Source organism: Piliocolobus tephrosceles, chromosome 13 (assembly GCF_002776525.5).
Source record: "Piliocolobus tephrosceles isolate RC106 chromosome 13, ASM277652v3, whole genome shotgun sequence".
NCBI classification, from domain to species: Eukaryota; Metazoa; Chordata; class Mammalia; order Primates; family Cercopithecidae; genus Piliocolobus; species Piliocolobus tephrosceles.
In genome coordinates, this window is record NC_045446.1 from 52519862 (window position 1) to 52541291 (window position 21430).

General features: G+C 47.7%; 1 protein-coding gene across 15 annotated transcripts in view; it reads right to left on the reverse strand.

Annotated features, from left to right (window-relative positions):
* LOC111555030 (F-actin-monooxygenase MICAL2) overlaps positions 1 to 21430 on the reverse strand; it is a 254364-nt gene that overhangs the window by 214614 nt on the left and 18320 nt on the right. For 12 of the 15 annotated variants that reach the window (XM_023230818.2, XM_023230820.2, XM_023230817.2 and 9 more), the window contains exon 2: positions 12051 to 12121. The exons of 1 other annotated variant lie outside the window; for it this stretch is intronic. The gene's annotated coding sequence lies outside the window, so the exon portion shown is untranslated. Of the gene's footprint in view, positions 1 to 12046; positions 12122 to 21430 lie in introns of all 15 variants that reach the window. 2 more of the 15 variants (XM_023230811.2, XM_023230824.2) reach the window with 1 other exon arrangement.

The window sequence follows — 21430 nt, forward strand, 5'->3', positions numbered from 1 at the left end:
CGCATGCCTCTTCTAAGACCGACCCATAAGAATCCCCCATAGTGATTTCTCGTGCCTTTTCTACTTCTGCCAGGGCACAAAGACCTTGGAAACTGCGTGTTGAAGATGGTGAGCCACAAGAAGGAAGGGACCCAGTCCCCTGGATGCCTGCATGGGGGAAAGCCCTCTTTGACCAGAACACATGTTTTGGACTTTACATATGTGAGCTATAATGTGCAGTATGTGAAGTCACTGAGAACTGGGAACTTATCTCTTAGGCAGGAAGCATGACCCTAGCTAATACGGTAGGTGTTAGTAGTGGGTATGTCAAATTTGGCCTGGATCAGAAGGTATTCCTTCCCAATGTGAAGGTCAACCACATGGGAATTAAGATGTCTCTGACCCCACTGTTGCAGGCCAACTTCCAATAACAACCAGGTCTGTCATTTTACATCTTACCTTCTATTAGTACCTCAGTGTCCTGCAAAAGTTGCCTGACCCCCGGAAATAAGCCTGCCCACCCCTCTACGTAGGCACTCACACATATACACCCTATCTTGAAAAAGACATCTTTTCCCTATTTGCAAATAGCATAAGACAGGAGACTAGAACAGATAAGCTAGTTAATTTCCTTGGTTTCAGAAACACCCCTGGGCACTCAGCTCTTGAGTCCCTGGAAGCCAGTGTGATGTGGTGGAAAGAACATGGGCTTCTGAGTCACTAAGTACTCCTTTGAGCAAGTCATAAACAACATAGAGTTCCTGTGAAAATTAAATGGAGGGGTCTCTCACAGCGCTGGGTCCACGGATGAGCTCAATAAGCATCAGTTCCCGGGAAGCTGTGTGGGGATAATTCCTACCACCTCAAGCTCTAGGTAGCCCAAGCCAAACCAAGGCAGAAATTGATGCATTTTCACATAAAAGGTGAGGGTAGCTCCTCCTCACCTTAACCAACTCTCTGTTATAGTAAGACGGCTAAAAACCAAGTCTTTGCCCAGCACCCTCTTAAAGGCACTCTCCAGGGGAACCTTTGTATCTAAATGGCACTATGTCTCCTGACTGGCTGAAATTAGGCCTTTGGGACTTGATACCAGTCTGGAGGACACAGAGGGATGCTGGGGAAGACATATCGAAGTCACAGCCAAGTGAACTTGAAAAGGATTTCTCTATGCCTGTTCACTGTGTGCGTGGCACAGCACCTGGAGCTCAGGCCGACTGCAGAGCCGTCCCATCCAGAGCAGCTCACAGTCCAGCTATAGCTGGTGGAGTCTGTCCCCCAAACATCCCCTGTTTTTTGTGTGCATTTTTTGTTTTTGTTTGTTTTTTCAGACAGGATCTCACTCTGTTGCCCAGGTTGGAGAGCAGTGGTACGATCACAGCTCACTGCAGCCTTGACCTCCCGGGCCAATCCCCTGTTCAGAAGAACTGTACCATTTGACCTCATTTTTCTCAAATACCCTTAGAAAAAGTTCATTGCTCGACAAAAGTTTATTTTTGTTTCTCTGATTTGTGAATTTATCAATACGAAGTCATTCCCCAAAATGAGCACAAATCCAACCAGTTAGATCTATATTTGCTTTTATGGGAGAAAACAAATAGCAACCTTCTTTCTTCCCTCACAGACTAGGTTTCCTGATACAATAGTCCAGCCGTGCAATGTGCACTTCCTCACCTCCCACTCATCCATCGAACCACCACAATCTGGTTTCTTCTCACAGGCCACCCGGTGCATCAGGCCAACATCACCGCCAACTGCTGCTAAATGCAACTGCCACTTACGGGACCTTATCTTGAGGCCCCATAGAGAGGGCAGACCCCTCTCTAACTGCCCCTGAAAATGAAGGTTCTGGTCTTCGCTCTCATGGACCGCCACACTCCTACAGTTCAACCTGTATCTGTGTCCTCATGTCTCTGCAGGCTGTACTTGCACCATGCAGCTCCCTGCTGCATTTCAGGCCCCTGCGTCACCAACAATTGGACATTCTCCTCTCACTAGCTTTTAGAAACCTCACATGTGGCCAATTTCCCTTCTAACCCCACCTGTTCCTTCTCCTGCAGCCCCAACCTCAGTGAGCAGCACCATCTTGATTCTGTGGCCAAATCCTTGGAGTCAAATTTCTCTGCCCCTTTTCCCTCATCTTGCAGAGCCAGCCAGTCACCAAGTCCTGCCTCTTCAACAGCCCCATTTGCTGCCTCCTATCCTTCCTAGAAGGGTCAGGTCTCCACCTGCTGTCACCTGGAACACTCAAAATCTCCTCCTCAATACCTTTCCTGCCTCCAGATTCACCTCCCTCCAATCCACCAGCCTAGTCCTCAAACTGTTGCCAGAGAGATCTTTATTTCAAAAATGTACACTTGGTCAGGTTCCATTCCTGTTCAAAATCCTTCAACAGCTCCCTGACAATATGCAGGGTAAAGTCCAAACATCTTAATGGAGCAAAACAAAAACTACCTTCATGATCTAGCCGTAGCCCACCCCTCCAGTCTCTCCTCTCATCACTTTCCCACCCCCTCATACTCTAGACTCAGGAACCATTTGCAGTTTCCCAATAAACTGCACTCCAACACACTTCCACCCACATGCCTTTGCTGATGCTCATCCCTCTGTCTGGAATGCCTATCTGGGCTCTGTTCACCTGTGAAAACCCAGTGGTCTTTAGGGCTGAAACATCAAAGGCAACAGAGTGTCATAGGTCCCAGTTTGGACTCTGGAGTCAGGCAGACTGGTCACCAAACCCAACCCACCATTTACTAGGTGTGTGAGCCTGGAGGAGTTGCCTAACCTCTTTGAACCTCAGTTTCTTCATCCATAAAATGGGTATAATAACAGTCCTGACCCATTGGGTGACTTCAGGATGAAACACAGTGACGCCTGGCTGGGCTGCATCCTTAGCTGCACTGTTCTTCTTTGAAGCATTATTTTGCCCTCCCCAGGCCCCCTTTTCCACACTGTACTCTGGGGAAGTTTGTAGGATAGCTTTGCAAATACCCTTGCATTGATCTACTTGTGGCCCCTCCTACCTCACCTGACTGTGCGCTCTGAAGCTGAAGGCTGCAAGCCCCAGGGCCTGGTGCCCGTGCCCCTGGCAATGGTGGGTGCTCAATAACCACTGCTGGTAGATACAATCAAATCAAGAGTATTACACACAATACAGGGTATGTAGTGGCTAGAGTGTGGTTGCCCTTTGTCGACAACCCTGCCACTTCATCCAGGGCCTGGCCAGCTCTGACCTGAGCTACCATGGGCCTCCTCACTGATCTCCCCCTTCCCAACTCACCAGCTTCTCCTTTATCCTGTTCATAAAGCTCTCAGGGTTCCCTACAGCCCTTTTACAAGTCCAAGCCCTCCTGCCAGGCTCAGTGGGTTCCCACCCACCATCATGCAGCCCCCTCTTCCTTGTTAGGCTCAATCCCAAAGGCATTCAGGCTTACCCTGTGGCTGCCCTCACATCAGGTCTCTGCCTTACTTCTGCTCAAACCTCACCCATCCTCTGAAGCCCAGTCAGCTCCATGGTGCTAACTGAAAACCTACTACGAGCTGTGCACCCTAGGAGCTTCACAGTCTATTCAGGGAATCCAAACAAACTAACAGTTATTGGTAAGAGCTGCCGGGGAGGTAAGTGCCAAGACACGTGGATGCAGAGTTGGAAGATGGAGTGACTCCGCACCTGAGAGAAGCTCCCTGAGAATGTGGTATCAGGGTAGGATCTTAAGGGACTGGCTGGAGCATTCAGGTTCAAAAGCCCTCCGCCACTCCGTCCCTTACCCACCTGTGTTCTTCTCACTCAGAGTCTACGCCTGAGCTCACCAAACCTGGCTGTCAGGCAGATTTGCCCAGGAAGTCTACGAAAACTCAGTTTCCTGGGCCTGTTCCCGAACAGAATCCCTGCAGCCTGAGGGCCAAGAGGTAAAGATGTTTTTAACTCCCCAGGGAATTCTGTTGATCAGCCAACTTCGGGAACCACTAGCCACATTCAGTTCCATTCATTCAATTTACTGATAACCTGTATTGTGACTGGGGCCTTGCTAGGTGCTGTGGATGCCAAAGAAACAGGATGCTTCTTCCCATCTTCTGAGAAATGAGGGAGACAAAGAGTTCCCACACAGAGGTCACAGACCACACCATTTGGCTTTTCCTTTAGCCTTGAACCTATCCTGTCTTCTGTGCATTAATCTGGTCTGGACAATCTAATGTGTAACCTTAAGGAAAGGCTGATATTTTTTATTTATTTTCTATTTCCCAGAGTATTCACCCCAGCTCTGGGTTCTCAGTTGATAACCAATATTTAAGATTCAAATAATTTCTGGATTATGGTCTTTTATAGCTAATTCACTCATTGATGAGCTGTCGACTGATCTTTATCTTTGTAATTCCAGTGCCAGTGTGGTGCCTGCTCCCAGCAGGCAGTACGTTTGTTGAATGAATGAATGCTTACAAGTAGAAATCTGGCTCTGGAGGGAAGGAACTGCTTCCACGGTAGCACCTTTAGAGTTCACTTAAAAGAGTTCTAAATTTTTCATTTGAATTACAGACTACCAATTTCAGGATTAATTTCCTGATACACAATTACAGAAGCTTTCTTGCTTATATTGTCATTAATGTTATTAACAACACAAATAACACCTTCCTGGCTCTCAGTAGTCTGCTGGCCTCTGAGATGCTTGTGCACTCCTTTCATTGGGCCGTTCACCCAACTGGCAGTCCAGCTGGCCACGTCCCTCACCCTAGAGTCTGCACAAGGGCCTGTACACTGCATTCAGCCTTTATAAGCAGGTGTATACACCTGCACAGACAGGTGAGCCCTGCCTGAGTCAGAAATAACTAATGGGCTATTCAAAGCCTACCAAAATGTCAATACACCTGGGAAGTCAGGATCTAAGATTTAGATGTAAAATCACCTGTGCTGCAGAGAGGCAGCATGACAAAGGAAGAGCCCCATCATGAGGTTCCTGGGAGACCTGTCCAAGCATGGGACATTCGGCCAGCTGGGGTTGGCTAGGTATGCAGGGGTTGCCAGCAGAATGATTTCCCCTGCTTTCTCCAGGGCCACCATTCCCAGTGGTTCATTGTCACTATTGATGTTTGTTCATTTTAAGCCCTGAAAACAGGACTCATCATCTTGAGGTGATGTAGATTAAACATCGTCTGTCTTTCCAGGTCCCGGCCTAGAAGGTGTCTTTATCAGGTAACTTCCTTTGCGCCAAAAACCAAAGGGGTCTTTTCTGAAGTGCATGCTGGGTCCTGACAGCATGCAGGCCACATAGTCTGAGGCCTGTTCACTTCCATTTTGTTCTGCTGGAAAACAGAAGGATTTTCTTGCTGGTCATTCATTCATTCATTCATTCAACATTGATTACCATGTGCCAGGCAATGTACTGCATGAACCCAGCTTGACAGTTCTTAGGTACAACCTCAGGAGAGTGAACAGACCAGAAACTGGCAGGGTGAGACAACTCTGAGAAAGGATTCCTTCCTTCATCAGGATGTGGCCTGAGAGGAGCTCTCTGCCCAGGGAAAATATGGCGCTATCAGAAGGCAGTTCAGACATCTGAACAGAAGTGAAAGATCAGGACAGTTTTGACCCAATCCTTTACTGTACAGAGGAACTGAAGTCTTCCAGGAACTTCTCCCCAAATGTCTATAAAGCCAAGTAAGGTTACAGATGGCAAGTACAGAAATGCATGTCTGAGAAGACAGGGTAGAACCAGTCTCTAACTTACACTCAATTGCTGAACTGACTGGAGGAGGTTATTTGTCTGACAGTTTGTGTTTCACCTCCCTGGACTAGGCGCACGAGCACTGAGGTTTGAAAGCCCTTTAACATTTGCCTATTTGGTAATGGCTCGGAGGCTGCAGAACCATTGCAATGTATAGTATGAGCAGTGTAGCTCATTGCCACATTGAGAGCAACGCAGACCTGTGTGGGACAGGCTCGGGGAAGAACACCGCCTCTCCAGGCCACACTCAGAGGCCATGTTCCTGAGAGCTCAGAGAGGCCAGGTCATAGGTTCCAGGGCCCAGAAAGGCCCTTGACCATTCAGGGGGTCAAAATGTTCCTTACCAGCCCCAAACTCCAACATCCAGAAGCCCCAGGGGAGGCGAGCCCCAAAGGTATGGCCCCGCTAGTGACTTTTCCCTGGTAGGAGGGAGACAGGCTCTCATCATCCTGATGAATACATTTCTGTTGGCTGCATAAAGACATTGGACTCTTTCCTTGGTATTTGGGCTCATGCTCTGAAAAATATGTTTACTAAAATAAGCCCCAACTGTTCCAAAAAAGATTTTTTTCTTTTCTCATAAAGATATAAAACCCAAGGGCAGCAGATGGGGACTGTTGATGTAAGACCAAGAAGTCTTAGACTCCAAATCACTCTCTGTTTATTGGTCTGCTCTTCTCCACAGAAGACAATTCAGGCTCAAAGTTCAGTTTTCGAAACTCATTTCCTGGGGCCGACCTCCGCAAGGTATGCATTAAAGTGGGGGTGTGCAGGGACAACCACACCCAGGAGACAAGAGTTCCTGGAGCTCTCTGTCTCTTCCTCTCTCTCTCTCCGCCATTATTCTTTCCACTCTAATGATCTGATATTTTTAAAAATTCTGGCTCACCCTCATGACAAATAATCTACTTCCTGGATACTTTTGCCTTGCAAATGTCATCCTTAAAAACAACTATATTTTTTGTTGGTCTTTATTTTTAAGTAGCTTTCTCACCCCAGAGCCCCAGCTCCTGCAGAAATATTGTGTGACCCTGTCTGGAATGCAAAACGATCCCTTGGAGAGTCAGTCTGCGCAGGAACTCACAAGGGTGTTTGCTATCAGCTTATCTGGCAAGAGGAATCTGAGACATTTTAAATATGAACTGTTGGTGTGGCCCATCCCACTCCATTCACTTTGCCCCATCAATAATCACTTCCACTCATGTGTGAGATACAAAATGCAGAAAACCTGCACAAACTCTCTGAAAATGAGCCCCCAGCAGAAGTTCCTTTCTCTGTACGGAAACATCCATCAGACAGCTGGAGAATTCATATTTGGAAAAGCTTTCCTGGTCTCTGCTAATGTTTCTTTCAATGAATCTCACCTAGCAGCAAGTGTTTTGCAAAGCCCTGGACAGTCTACTTCTGAACTCCCCTCCTCTCTCACTTCAGAGCTTCTCTCTCAATTGAATGTCTCATTCCTTGCACCCTCAGCTAAGAAGAAAGTATGCACACTACTCCTCCTTACTTCCAAATGCCAAATCAGGCCCTTTCACACTACCACCCAGTTTCCTTGGAGAACTCTCTGCCTCCTTTTCTGCCTGGCAACCTCCTGATCATCCTTCAGTACCCAAGTCTCACAGCCCCTCCTTGGTGCAGTCTTCCCTGTGTGCTGCTCTCCTCTCAGTGCTTCCAGAGCACTTGGTATGGCTCTTTATAATGATGATAAGGGAGCTATGAATGTCATCATATACATCTGTGCCACCACCAGGCCAGGTCACAAGTCCTAGGAGTAAAGGGACTAGGTCTTACTCACTTTTGCATCCCAAGAACCAAGCCCAGGACCTGGCATTTGGAAGTCCCATATTAAATGTTTGACACTTCAGTCAATGCTTTGCCTATTTTTCCCCAGCCCTCCCTTCTGTGTGCAGAGAGCCATGTGACATGTGGAGCCAGGAAAGGCTTTGAGTCAGATACCCTGTGTTTCAGTCCTGGCCCTTGTGGGCAGGGACAAGTTATTTAACCTGTAACCATCTCAATTTTCTCCCCAATATAACAGATAGACATGCCTACCTCTCAGAGAGCTGCTATGAGGAAAAACAAGGTAATATATGTAAACCTAGTGCTTGCCCAATGCAAAGTGCTCAAGATGCATTTCCTTGAGCTCAGCAGGAAGTGTTGGGTCAAATGGAGTTCTACAGAAAAAGTGAGTGGTTTCCATTCTGGTTTACGTGCCATCAGCATAGTGACAGGATGGCCAGCCTCTGACAGAAAGAGCCCCTCTCAGAGCAAGCGAGAGTGTAATCCATGCCCTTTGCTGGAGGTTCTCACAACAAGGCCTGCTTAGCAACAATGCTCATGTGATTTTGATTTGAATGGCAAACTCACAGGAGGATACTCCTGCTAAGGCTGGACCATCATATAGCCTTCATTTCCTGTCTTGAATTAATCTTTCACCCCAAGACACATCATAAAACAGAATAATGGCAACTCAACAGTGTTAAGTCACTAAGTATAAATCAAAACAGCCTGCACATGAGAAGCCTAAACCTCTCCATGCTGTTGCACCCAGGTTTTATTAGGCCTTGATAAACAATGAGGTAGGAGAAGTGGGGGCCCTGCTAACACCTGAGACATTCAAGTGCAGGGTCTAGGAGAAAAGAGGAAGGCACGGTGGCTGAACCCACATGAGGAGGCAACATGGAACTGTCTCCTAATTCCCAGCAAGTGGCTCTCTCCACAGTTCCATGTCAGGAGACTTGGCTTCTGTCTCACTTCTATCACTGGCTTGCTCTATGGGTATGTTTGAGTCATGTCTCTGGGCCTCAGTTTTCTTTACTAATAAATGAGAGAAGTGGATTAAAGGATCTATAGTTCTTTTCAGCTTTAATACTTTACAATTGTAAATGTTAGAGACAAATCCACCTTCCCGACCTAGCCTTTCCCCTTTTCATGTTGGTTATTCATCTGAGATATCTCTCATCTCTCACTGAGCAACCTTCTACCAATGCTATTCCCTTTATTTTCTCCAAAGTGTCTGGTCACCGCTGATCACAAGGGTTGGCCAACTTGGGGCCACATTCTTAAGAACATATTGACTACCCTCTGATCAAACAACTCAGTACAATCCAGATACCCTGGGGCATCAAGGACTTGAAAATCCCAAAAACCTTTAATCCCATTTTCCTCTGATACCAACCAACTTCCACTCCTTAGATCTCTAACAATCTCACCAGGTTAGAGTTTTCTCCCATGATGCTTGGCAGGAGACTAGGGCAGCGACAGGGAGTTGTTATCTGCACTCTGGCATAACTCAGGGTGGGGCAGGGGAGAGATGGCAAAGCTACAAAGGTCAGGATGAAAGTGTTTACAGAAGCAAGATCTGACTGCATGAGGAGGAGGTGATCTGGAGGAGAAGACAGTGCTAATCACAAGGACAAACTGAGAGAGACACTGAGGACCAGGACCACAGAAGTCAAGGAGACTTCTTTAAGATGCCACCAAACTTCCACCCCTCCCTGACTTCCTGAATAAGAAATCTGAAGGCAGCTGAGGTTCTATGACTCGCCCAAGGCCACATAGCTAAGCTGTGGACAGCCAACACCAGAACATGGGTCTCTTGGTCTCAGCCCACTCTTATTTCTACTCTATTCTGTTGACCTCAAGAGTCTAACGAGGCCAGCTGGATCCCTTGCAGACTCTAAGAAACATGACCCAAGTGTCACTTAGGAAAAGAGCAGACCCAGCAGATATTTTGATAACTGCCTTCCGGAGCCTATGAATTCTTTCCCATCTTGACATGGTTTTCTTGTTCTTTCTCCAGCCCTTGCCACAAAAATATGGAAAAGTGAGAAGGAAGGTCAGTGAGAAGGAAGAGGTAGGCTCCCTTGACCCTACAGAACCCTGCATATCTAAGATAATACACACCTGTTCCTCTTCCTCAGTCTAGAGAAGGTTGGTGGGGGAAGGGTAGAAGGAGGAGATGAGTGAACTGCCTGGAAGGCTGACCTGTTTAGGCCACAGGTATTATTCATGGGCAATTAGATGGGTCACTGTAGGTCTGTGACAACAAACAATAGGATCTGCTTCTGCCAAGGACCTCTCATAGATCAGTGTCTAACATATCATCTCAACGTCAGGAGGAGGAAGCTCCAAGTAAAAGTCAAGAAATTAATTATTCAGTGTGCATGACCTAGTTCCCAGAGGTAAGGGTGGGTGAGAAGACAGCTCACCAGTTCCTTATCATGGCAAGAAACTCAAATATTCCACAGGGTAGTGTTCTCTTTGCTGCCAAAGAGGGTCCACTTATGGTTAAGAGTGGCCAAAAACAAAAGAGCCAAAAGTCACTCATTCCACAAGTGTTTACTGAGCTCCTCTTATGTCTCAGGCCCTCCAGGGATTTACTATGGTTGGAGTTTAGCAGAGGAGAGACATCATGGAATTTATAAACAGCAGGACTGGGCCATGCCCCAGCTCAGCCCTTAGACAGCTGCATTGCCTTGGGCAGGTTAAGCCTGCTTAAGGCAAATTTTTCATCTGTAAAATGGGAGAAGTCCACCTGCTTGATCATGAAGATGAAATAACCTTTATAAAACGTAACGTGCAAAGAATATGAAGTGTAAACAATCATGATACAACATGACACACTTCCCCTGCCCCAGAGAAGTGTATAATTTGGGAATGCTTTGGAAAATAATCCGGGGTACCTATTTGGCAAGCATCACATTCTCTGTAATTTGGGGAGATTTTGTGTTTCACCCTGCCAATGGAGATGAAGCTGGCAGTCAGTCCCAGTCCTCAAGTCCAGGAAGTTGCAAGAAAAAGTGGAGTGAACACAGAAGAGTAGCCAGGACCCACCTGGCCCTGGATCAAGCCTGGATTGGATGGATGAGCCAGGAGGGACCCAAGATTCCAAGGGGAAGAGAGAACAGCAGCACACGTGCTCAATCAGAAACAGAGCAGAACCAAAATTCATCTGAGGGCAACAGGATTGAGCCAGCCAGGACTGCTCACACTCCCCTCCCCACACACATTTCAGACAACGTTGGAATTCACTGTTCATCGCCCGACTCTCCTCTGTGGACAAACTGTATTCTGTTTCTCCAGAGAGGGGACAGTTTCTCAGGCTGTGACAGACTGGCCAATCAGCTCTTTGTCTGGGTCTTTCCCCAGATACTAAGAATGAGAACTCCTGGAGCAGCTTTCCCTGAGGTCCAGTCAACCCCTTGTCATCCTGCCATTCAGGACTCCCGTGGACTCCTCACCCCACGTGATCCCTCAGCGCCCACCAGGCCAGCTGCCAAATGCCCTGACACACATGCTGGCTGCCCCTCCGCTGGGGCCTCCACCCATGCCCAGGCTTCTTGGATTGGGTCCTGATGCTCTTCCCTCACACTCACCTTCATCCTCCCTCCTCCCACAACTAAACTGAGCCTCTTCAAGGCTCTGCCAAGGCTCACATGTCCAGGGAAGCTCCCCGAGAGAAGGGTGAGTTTTATTCATCCCTATGTTCCTTCTAACTCATGGCTTTCTGTGAGTTCTCTGCCCTCCTGTAAACACAGATGTATGGTCCCAAAATGTTCTCTGATGGCTGTATACAGGAGCAGAGCAGAGGAGGAGGAAGGAGGGGTGCCAAAACACCAGACTGGAAGTCCAGGGCCTGCATTTCGATTCTCCATTGGACACCAGTGAGTCCTGTCACCTTGAGAAAGTATCTTCAGGCCAGGACTCAGTCTCCCTGTTTGGCAATGAGGGGTTTACTCTAAACAACCTTTTTAATTATAATGTTTGACATTATAGAAACCAGGCTAGCCTGAGACACAGAAGACCTGGGTCCTAGGCGCTTATTAGCCTACCACCTGTGGCAGGCTATCCGACTCCTCAGACCCCAGCCTCCCCATCTATAAAATAAACGAGGATAATATGACCACCCCACCCAGGGCACAAGGTTCCCATGGAACACTGTCCATGATAAAGCTTTGTGGACCGTAAAGCCCTGATCAAACCTCACGGTTGAGACTCCTTGAGTCCACAAACAGCTGCTGGTCCCCTGTGATGTGCCTGGTACTGCACCTGCCGAGAATTGCTGCCTGGCTCAGACAGGAAAGCTAGAGTCTGGTTCCTTGCCCTCAAGGCTCCCTCAGCCGGTAGGTGGGACAAGCAGATAAACGAACCTTAACTCAGTGGTATATCTGAGGCATGAACACAGCGCTAGGGGAGTGCAGAGGAGGCGGTGCTGACTCAGAGGGAACAGCATGCCCTGGGCATGGCAAGCTGCCCCAGGATGGTGGGAACATCCCACACTTTCCTAAGCCTAGGACCAGCCCCCAGGAGCTACTCCATGGTAAACAAGATCTACCACTGTGACTTACTCACTGGATTCTCAGGCATCACAGTGGTTAAAGTCTTCTCTTTCTGGGATGAGACACACACAGGTTGCCATGTTCCTTTAAAAACAAGAGCCCAACAATTAATGTCAGTGACATCATCTTAGTTTACGCCTCCTTTCTAGTCTCCTCCAAGAGGTCTCGCACGCTTGTGCACTTTGCCTTGTGGGACACTTCACCGAGCAAGAGGAAATGGACAGAGAATCTCTCTCTGTGCTCCAACAAGTTTTGCACATGAAGAAAGGAATAGCAAGATGGCTAAACAAATTCTATTGTTGGCTGCAGTCAGGGCACCCTAAGGGCTTATCAGATCTCTATACAAAGACTTTGCTGAGGAGTAGGAGGGATCTGGAAAACAAAGCTTTATTTGCTGCTTTAGTAAAAACAGAAAGTGTCAGAATTTCTAAGCATGAGATACAATGAAAGTAAATCAAGCAGGTGTAAAACTTGATAACAAGTCCCCAGTGTGAAACTGGTCCCATTGTCTAACGCTAAGTAAACTAGGGAGTTACGAAAGTGCACCAGCTGATCATGGCTGAGTTTCCTAAACCAATTATTCTCTTGGCTTCTAGTGACGACCCACAGTATTTGATGACATCCTATTGCTTCTGCAGAACATGCCTCTACACCTGTTGGGAAAACGAAGCCCAGAGTTACAAAATATTTCTAATGATTTATCTCCACATTAAAAAAGAAATCAAAATATTTAAGAAGTAACCTCAAGGGGACAAAAACTAACAGAGTTGTGAAATTTGACATCTATAAGAGGCAATATTCATACTCCAGGGAGGTATACGCACACTTTGCTCAACGGAGTGGTGCCTCCACACACACACACATACACTCTCACACACACACACACACTCTCTCTCTGGCACACAAAGAGCACACATCGTTAGCGTGCTGGGAGATGGGATTCGATTCACTGTTCAGAATTCTCAGCCTGTTAATGGGAGAGAGCCTATGAAGTGCTGTGTACCGGTCACACATGGAACCATCAAGGGTGGAGACTAGACCTGCTTTATCTTAGTGGCTCCTCACAGACAGCAAACAGAGGCTTGCAGAACAGACAGTACTTGCCAAGGCCCCAGAGCAAGGCAGGATTGGAGCCCAGGACCGGCTGCCCCAGTGCTCGTGGTTTTTCCCACCAAGCTGAGGGGAAGGTGTCCTGGACATCAACTCTGAGCATAGCCCTGGTGGGCCCACACACTGGGCGAGCCTGGCAAGTTCCGAGGGCGGCCACCTGGGCAGAAGCGGCAGCCCTGCCCGCCCGTCATCATCATTATCAAGCCCACACCCCTCGGGGCCTGTGCCAGCTGACAAACAGGCCGGCTTGCCTGGACCACATTCTATCAGCCTGAGCTGCAGGCTGTGTGCTGCTGCTTCCAGCCAGAAGTCAGAATGGCTAGAGGCCTTGACTTGTCTGCCCCCTGCTTCTAAAGGGGAGCTTCTGGGAGCCGTGGGTGGGGAGCTGGACGTCCTGGTACAGAATTGCATCATTGGTCCAACCAGAGTTTCAGAAGCCAGGGACCCTGTCAATGCTTTCTAGATCTCAGGAACAGAAGTCCCCATCCACGCTAGGGCATTATGGAGACCAGCAGCAGGGACACGGGGCTCTTTAAGGTTCTGCTTGGGTTGTCTTCATGGTGGGTTGGAGGTAGGTATGACTGGACCAGGCTACAAGGGCTGACCACCAGTCAGATGCTCACAGAGGCCTGGGCACAGTGGCCACTCGAGGGACCAACTCGTACCCTCTGTCTGACCAACAGCCAAATACACTTTGAGCTCCCTGTAACACCAACAAATTAGAAGGTCCTAGAGTCCAATACTTTCTGGCCTTTGAGCGTCAGGGCCTCTGTTCCCTCATCTGTAAAATGAGGAGCTTGATACAATTGGTGATTTCCTCACCTGGGACCCCATTCAGTGGCCCTGCTCCAGGTACCCTGACTTTCAGAGACACCGACAAAACTACTTAGTTGTTGTAAAAGGGAGGGATTAACCTGTGCACAGGTATTGCCTTGGGTAGTTAACACTGCTACCTCAGCTAATACCCCCAGCAACTCTGTAAGACAGGTAGTACAGTATCGTTACAGAGGGGGAAACTGAGGCATGGCCCAGCGAAGTACCTCACCCAAAGTCTCAATTAGCAGAGACCACAGCAGCCCTGGGACTACCAATGGAGCTGGCCTGAGTCCACACCCATGCTCATTCCCTGACACGATATTTTCCTTTGTACTCAACCAGAATGAAGAAATGCTATTTCTCCTTGGACTTGCCATCAGGCCAGTGTCAAGCAAAGAAGCATGAGGTCTCTGGTCCCTCGTGGGTCTGATTTGGGTGATACAGGGAAGGTTTCCTGTGAGATTAAGTGGGACATGACAGGCCCAAGTGACAGGAACTCCGGGAACCTTCCTCTTGGATGTTTTTCAAGTCTAAGTTCTTCCCTGAGGGACCCCAGCACTTGGACAGGGCCTGGAGCCTCCAGGCACTCAGTAAATATTTGTTGAATGAAGGAATGAAGAAACTCAGAGTTTCAATGCACTAAAGACTTGTTCAAGAACCATCTGGTGTAGGTCAGCGTGAGATATATCAAGACCAGCTAAAACCTCACAGCCGACCCCTCAGCAGCATGCAGCAGGTAGGGGTCTCCACATCCCAGCCCCTCCCCAGACTGTGGACAAAGACTCAGGTGCTGAGTCAGACCAGGGGAGCTTCAGACAGAACAAGAGAAGTGTTACCCAGTACGGCAGTTAGGAACTTGGGCCCTACCATCAGGCAAACCAAGGGTCCTATCCCAGCTCTGACATTTTAAATTAGTTGGGTGGCCCTAGACAAATCACATCATCTCTGTGAGCCTCAATCTCTTATTTTAAAATGTGGATGATGTTAGTACCCACTCCATAGGGCTTCTCTGAAGATTAAATGAGATAATGCTATAAAGGACTTAGCCCGCTGCTCGCTCAGAGCAGGTGCTTCGAGGTGATGTCTGATGTTATCTGCATCAGAGTGGGTGGTTAAGGGCACTTCTGGAGCCCGCTGCTTGGATTCAATTCCAGCTCTCCTCCTAACTAGCTATGTGACTTTGGGCAAATTGCTTAACTTCTCTCTACTTCAGTTTCTTGGTATGTAAAATGGGTTGACAGTGAAGATTAAATGAGTTATGCAGGTAAAGAGCTTAGAATGTGTCTTGCAAGTTCAAGAAAAGTATTATACTTAATTATTAATATTACTAGTATTCTTCTCTTTCTCTCTCCTGATAACAGACTCCACCCCATCTCCTACTCTCCAGCCAAAAAGGAGGGTATAGGACTCAAGGTGGGCTCATGGGAGTATCTTTTCTCCTTAGCAATGGTACAAGGGGTGTGCACATGCTCCAGGCCAGGCCAAATTCCAATCTGAAAACTCCTGGGGAAGGCCTGGTCCTCTCAGGTTGGCGGCAGGGCTGTGTGGCGTCAGCTGGGAGCTGCCTGCAGCCATGGTGCACTGAACAGGGGACTCTGGTCTGGGGATGCTGGAGGTCACATGCTGCCTTCCTGAGGCTTGATTCTCCTGCACCTCTTTCGAATCTTTGAGCCTCCCCAACCTTCCAATGTATCCTTTTTAAACCGAATTTTTTTGTGTGTGTAGAGACAGGCCGTTGCTATGCTGACTATGCTGATCTTGAACTGCTGGCCTTGAGCGCTCCTCCAGCCTCAGCCTCCCAAAGTGTTGGTATGAGAGGCATGAGCTCTGCATCTCATTTTTGCTTAAGCTCATTCAAGTTTGGTTCCTGTGCCTTGAAACCAAAAAACTCTCAATAATAGCCTCAACAAGTGCCTGCTTTATCATCACCAAATCCCACCCAGGAAGAAAAGCCAGCTGCACACCTGGTGAGACCCAGGCAGCCAAATGAGAGCAAATATGTACAGCAAGGTATCTACAGACTGAAGTGAGGGGAGGCCACTGCAAGCCCCTGGACCAGGGCCCTTCCTGGGAGAAGAAGGTACTGAAACCAACAGCAAGCAGCTCAGCCCTGTGCTTCCTGGCTGAGAACCGAGCCTCAGACCCAGCCCCAGGGCCATGCCTATTATGAGAGGGGAAGAAGAGAAAGAAGGAAGTTAAAGCTGATTTTCATTGACTTTGAAGTGGTGCAGAAAAAAAAAAAAATCCAGATAGCTATTTAAAACAGCTCTTTTTAGAGGAGGAAGTAAGGAAGAAAGCAGAGAGCATGGATAAGTGAAGAAAACTTGCCTTGTTTGAGTACTTAAATGTGCCATGCACTGTGGGTCACACTCTTTGAGTTGTATAATCTTGTCTAATATTCAGTGAAACACTGGGAACTGGATGATCATCCAGCCCATTTTCCAGGTGAAGAAACTGAGGCTCAGAAAGGTCAATAACTAACTCACCAAGGTCATGCCACTAGTGCCTCGTGCCTGTTCCACCCAATGCACTCCACCTCCTCAGTACATTCTGATTTCAATGGAGCCTGAGGTCTTTTTCTCACACAGCCCATTTCCACTGTCACTCACATCTGTGCTCAGATCCCTCAGAGGTGATGGCAATGTCCTGCTGCTCCTTTATTCATAACTACTCAGAGGAAAGGGCAGCACTGAGACACAAACAGGAGAGGCAGTACCTTGACAGCCCAGGTACATCCTTGGGCAAGTTTCCTTTTTGAGACCTTAGTTATTTCCATCTCAAAGAGCTCTAGTGTGATTTTACTGGATGGCATGTATCAGTGGGTTTCTACTCTTGAGGGCAAGATTTGCCTATGCCTGATAAGCAGTCAACAGGCTGTAAAACATCATCTCCCTTGTATGTTTTTTGTTTTATTTTTGTTTTTTTTCTCAGTCACCTATCCCAAGAGATTCTGACTTAACAGGGACGACTATAGTGCCTGACGCATAGCGTTGTGCTAAACAATATTATCTTTGCTTGTCTCACTTACTCACTACTTTCTGGACCAACACCTAAAGATGATCTATTCCCGTACCCCATGCCTACTAATAGCACGGGTTTAATTCCCTTCAGGAAAAGAAGTTGCACCTTCAGGTGTGTTTCTAAAGGGTTTTAAAGAAATGGAAAAAATGGCCAGGCACGGTGGCTCATGCCTGTAATCCCAGCACTTTGGGAGTCCAAGGCAGGCAGATCGCTTGAGGTCAGGAGTTCGAGACTGGCCTGGCCAACATGGTGAAACCCCATCTCTACTAAAAACACAAAATTAGCCAGGTATGGTGGCACATGCCTGTAATCCCAGCTACTTGGGAGGCTGAGGCACAAGAACCACTTGAACCCAGGAGGCAGAAGCTGCAGTGAGTCAAGATGGTGCCACTGCACTCCAGCCTGCGTGACAGAGCAAGACTCTTTCTCAAAAATAAAATAAATAATACAAAATATAAAGAAACAGAAAAAAAATCCATGGCCTGGTAGCAAAAACTAAGAACCAAAACATGCCGATGACCGCCCATCTCTCCTGCAGTATGGGCCATGAGATGAACACACAAATGAGCGCAGGCAAGCGTCTTCTTCCACAGGCCCCAGGGAACACAGCACCAAGGTCTGCACAGGCATAAACTAACCAGTGGAGTAAAGAGTAAAGACACAAGCATCAGCTGGTACAAAAGAAGACATAGCCAAGATGGAAGTGGTAGCCTCTAGTGTTTGCTGGAGAATTAAACTGGAAACTATGATCTGGAATGATATGAAAATCTTCCTGACAACAATCATGTCAAGAAGAAAAGCCCTTGGCAGGGCCTTGGCTGTATCTGTGGGTATAAAGAAAGTCAATAAGCCATCCCAAGCAGAAAGCCTCACCTGCTGACCCTCACAGGACACAGGCTTCATAATGCCACACTGCCCAGGGCCCAGCTGGCAGCTAATGGCTGTTCTCTTGTTTTCCAGCTGCCAGCTTCAGACAGTGGTTGCCCCAGTCATGGGGGATTATCCAGGCAGGTATTTCCCTTACTTTTCTTTTCTTTTCATAATTTTATTCTCTGCTATTTAAAAAAATAAAAAGGAACTGGCTCATTTTCCCTGAGGGCATGATTTGGTTTCACTCCTGGGTGAGATATGGTGCCGCACAGCATAGCACTGCCTGGTGTTGGAGTGGCATGCAGTACACTAGCAGGGATCCATGGGCAACTTGAACCAGACAGAAATCTGAAAGAGGGTGGAATGTTCAAGGGGTTGCATTTCCTGCTCTCCCCCCGCAAACCTGGTTTCCCTTAAACCAGCCAGGAAATATTATTCAACCAGCATTTGCTGAGTGCCCTGGCTGGGACTGCGAGGAACATTAAAAAGCATGGGAAACAGGGGCCAGGACTCAGGAAGCAGAGGTGGTAGAAGGATGGGTGTTGCCTCACGGCAGCCTACCCCTAGGCTTGGATCCCAGCCTTGCTGCCTGTCTGTTGTGAGACCTCAAGCAAGTCATTTCAGCCCTAAGGCTCATTTGCTCCCCTTTGTGGAATGATGCTTACCTTATAAAGCTAGGGTGAGGATTCAATGAGATAATACCTATCAAAGAATAACAAAAGCTGCCATGTGTTAGCCATTTACTATGAGCCTGGACCTGTGTGCAAAGTGCTTTGCATGGATTATTCCATCCAATTCTTACAACTTCCCTCTGAGGTAGGCATCACACATCCTCAATCTCAAATGAGAAAATGAGACTCAGAGAAACGAAAACACTTATCGAAAGTCATACAGCTCATAAAAAACAGAGCTAGGATGTACCCAGCCTCCATGCAACTGCCTGGAACATGGTGGGTGCACAAAACATGTTCCCTGCCTTCCCTTCACGAAGCCGAGAGCGTGAGAAAGAACTCCCAGGAAACAAGTAAATGCTGAACTGGGGGCTCTTGGTTCTCTGCCAGGCAAGCATATGGAGAAAGGAGGCGGAACTGTGTCTGAGAGGGTTTAGGAAGCCTTTCTGAAGATGGCAGGGCTGAATCCAGACTTGGAGGATGGGGTGTTGAAAAGGCAGAGAAGAAGGAAAGTGCTAAAGAACCAAAGCAAAGAGTTGGGGCCAGGGATGGCCCAGGTGCAGAGGAGAGGAGACCAGCCAGTTTGGAGGATGAGAAGGGGGAGCTGGTCTGACTGAGGGATTGGCAGTTTGAGCCATTACCTTGGGGCAATTCTACCGGGATCTTTCTCACCTGCACCCCAGAGGCCCTCCTGCCTCTGCTCCTCCAGTCACGCGACCATCACAGAGGGAACTGAGAAGCAGTTCCGGATGCCAAAGCCCAGAAACCTCTCTCTTCCCGCAGCAGGATCAGAGTCCGCCTCCATAAGCAGTGTGTTTGCCAATTCCCAGTCTGTGCTGCTCTGCAGACCTGCCAGGCCCTAATTCTAGCCCAAGTGCTGAGATGTCAGGAAGCTAAAATGCTGCCATGTGCACTTAAGCAGCACCACCCTCAGAGCCTCCGCCCAAGCATTAAAAGTTGGCAGGAGGGAGGAGGAGGCACAGGTAAAGCTGAGGCTGTAGGACCTGAGCCCCTTGTGGCAGGGTCCCTATCTTGCTGGACTTTGTATGCCTCACACCTGCTGGGACACTGTAGGTACTTCCTCAGTAAACTTTAGTTGGGCTGAACTAAACAGGAGATTCTTCTGCTTAAGGAACAACTCCAAGGAGTTTAACAAGTCTGAATTACGGGTTTGAGCCCTGGGTTTAGTCCCAGGGCTAGAAGGATCATTTGCTTGTTTGCCTCCCAGGGAGTAAGTACTCCCCATCCCATCCCTCTGCCCTGTGGCCTCTGATTCGGCCCCTGTAGGCCCCTGGCCAGGCCCCAGGTGGTGATTCTGGGTTCTGCATCTCAGCATGTGCTCCTCGTCTTGCCTCCTCCACCTTCAGTTGCAGGGTTCCTCAGGGCACATTTATGCTCAGGACAATTTCATACTCAGACACTGCAAATGCTTAAAGCTACAATGCTCTCCCCGTTGCCTCCCACTCCCCACCAAGCTCCAAATGCTGAGTCCCAGCCCAGTCCCCAGATTCACAGAGAAGGGAAAATGGAGTGGGGATGATTTGAGCAACTCCAATCATCAATCAGCTCCCCTCAAGGCCATCACCATGTGCTTAGTTTGGGAGTAACAAGACCTGGGAACAAAGGGTGAAAGTAGAATTGTATAGGCTGGGCACAGTGGCTCTCACCTGTAATCCCAGCACTTTGGGAGGCCAAGATGGAAGAATAACTTAGAGTCCAGGAGTTTGAGATCAGTCTGGACAACATAGGGAGACCCTGTCTCAACTAAAAACAAAAGAAAAAATTAGCCAGGCCTGGTGGTGTGCACCTGAAGTCCCAGCTACTCCAGAGGCAGAGCTGGGAGGATCATCTGGGCCCAGGAGATTGAGGCTGCAGTGAGCTGTGATTGCACCACTACACTCCAACCTGCGTGACAGAGTGAGACGCTGTCTCATATAAATAAATAAATAATAAAATTAAAAGAAAAACAAATGAAAAACTCTCCATGTAATTGAGGACCACCAAAAAAAGAAGAGGAAGAGGAAGAAGAGGAATAAGAAGAAGGAGGAGGAAGAGAAGGAGGAGAGAAAGAAAGAAAGGAAAGAAAGAAAGAAAGAAAGAAAGAAAGAAAGAAAGAAAGAAAGAAAGAAAGAAAGAAAGAAAAAAAGAAAGAAAGAAAAGAAAGAAAGAAAGAAAGAGAGAGAGAAAGAAAGGTATAAAGGTTGGCTGGTCACATGACCTCCCCGCAATCCTCTTTGGGAAAAGGGCTAAGGGGGAAATGATGAATGGTTTTAGGGAAGAGTCAATCTGAAACTCCAGAACAAAGCTTTCTGGGATAGGAAGGGGGGTGCCTGTTTCATTACTTTCCACCTGCAAGTGTTGGAGCGAATTATTCAACCCTGCAGAGCCTCAGTCTCCTGACCTGTTCACTGGGGAGAGTACCCAGTAACCACACAGGGTAACTGTGAAGACCAAATGAAATATGAATGGGAATGTGTTTGGCAAACTGTAAAGCACCCTTGGAAATATCAGACATTTTCCAGATCATGGGAGATGGGATCTTCAGGTTAGAATAAGTGGCTTGAAGGGTAAAAGGAAACCAAGAATCACTTCTTTTGGCGCAAATCTCTATTGACAGCTTCTAGGATAAGGCACAAGTCTTCAGGGATTTTAGAAAGATGCTGATTGAATTCTATTCATAGTCTTGTAAAGGGGAGACCTACACCCACATCTATATAATAAGGCAAAACAGAATGTGTTACAGAATGATCCTGCAGAGAGATGGGACATTCTGTCCTGACCTCAGAGATTAAAAAGGCGTTTACAACAATATTATAATATAAAAACAATATAAGAATTGTTAACATAGTAATAACTCTTTCAGAGTACTTGCTATCGGCCAGGCACTGTTCTAAGTGTTCACATA